The following is a 1,706-nucleotide window of genomic DNA, read 5'->3' as shown; positions in this document are numbered from 1 at the left end:
GGCTCTGGCGATCCTTCCACCTCAGCCTTCCAAGTAGCTGGAACTACAGGCGCGTGCTGCCATGCCCAGCTAATTTTTGATTTGTTGTAGAGACGAGGTCTTGCCAAGTTGCCCAGGCGGATCTCGAACCCGTGGACTCAGGCAATCCACTCACCTCAGCCTTCCAAAGCACGGGATTACAGGCTGAGCCACCAAGCCGGCTCTGGCTTTTTTTCTTAAGTAAACACTCTCCTCCCTTTATATTCTCTTCTGATGAACAATCCTATGTTTAATCTGATTCAAATGCGAACATGCTTAATTTTGTTAGAAAACAGCACAGGCATTTGAATTTTGTTTTGTTTTGTTTTGAGGCAGGCTCAACCTCTTGGGCTCAGGCGATTCTCCAGTCTCAGCCTTCTGAGTAGTTGGAACTACGGGCGCACCCAGGCTTGGCTAATTTCTAAATTTTGTTTGCAGACACGAGGTCTTGCTAGCCTAGGCTGACTGCAGATCCTTGAGTTCAAGCAATCCTCCTGCCTCAGATTCCCAAAGTGCTGGGCTCCCCGGCATGAGCTAGCGTGCCTGGCCTCAATTTGGATATTAATAATGACATATCTTCTCTATTTTAGAGTAATTGGGTGCAGGAAGCGTTCACAGGGGCCCCAGATTTCCTAAATTCTAATCTCTGGCTCAGGACCTCCAAACTTTTTTTTGTATTCAATGTAGATTTTTGGATATGAGAAATTTTGGTTGCAAGCTTCTAAACTGGATGGCAAAAACATCCATGTAAACTACTCCCACTGTAAAACCATGTTCTGTGACATCCTGAAACCCAGCTATTGCAATAGTTGCTGTCTCCCTTCAGCCTGGAATTGCTGTTCCAGTAGATTAACTGTCCTGCCCACATACTCCTACACAAGCATGAGGAAAGTTGATCACATTTCTAGTAAACATACTATCGTTCTTCGAATCCTCTGCTTCTTAACACTTGTTCCAAATTTGCTATTCCCCGTGCTGTACCCGACCCCACAAACCCACATTCCATCTGGCACACATGCTGGAAGGGTGTGTTTTCCTCTGTTGTAGTAAAAATAAATTTTATACATAGATGAAAACTTGGCAGCACACATCCATGGTTCTCGAGCGTGCCTTGGCACACTGCCTTTGTATAATATTGTTGTCTCTTAAGCTCAAGCAAGTCACAGAGATTTTGCACCTCGATTTCCCCTTCTGCAAAATTAGAATGAGTTCAATTTCTATAGGAATAGCACTGAAAGCATGGTGAGCTCTCTAAAGGTAATTGACCATGTAAGCTTGCTGTAGGCTAGATTCTCCAGGAAGCTGAGATGAATGCTGAGATTGAGATCAGCTCACAGGAAGGGTACAAGAGGGTATTCTCGGAATCAACAAGCGAGGAAGGAATGGAACACAGAGGACCTGGTAGAGAGAGAGAGTGGCTCTGCTTCTGTCTAATGAGGGTTGAGCTAGCCCATGGGAAGCTCTGAGGCCGCCATAGTCCTTCAGAATGGCGCCAAGTTGGAGTTAGGGGCAAGGTCTTTATCCAATCATTAGATCTAGGCTGCCCTGAGAAGGTGCTGTGACTTTGGTGGAGATAGCTGTCTTCATCTGCAGCAATTCTCCACAGAAGGCTGTCACCTCACCCTCTCACCCTAGCAGGTGGGGAGCTGATCCTTCATTCCCGTTGTGAGGATCTGGGCAACTCAGCA

This window comes from Carlito syrichta, unplaced genomic scaffold (genome assembly GCF_000164805.1).
Source record: "Carlito syrichta isolate Samal-C Ts95f unplaced genomic scaffold, Tarsius_syrichta-2.0.1 Scaffold90614, whole genome shotgun sequence".
In the NCBI taxonomy this organism is placed as follows: domain Eukaryota; kingdom Metazoa; phylum Chordata; class Mammalia; order Primates; family Tarsiidae; genus Carlito; species Carlito syrichta.
Note: the sequence above shows the minus strand (reverse complement) of the source record.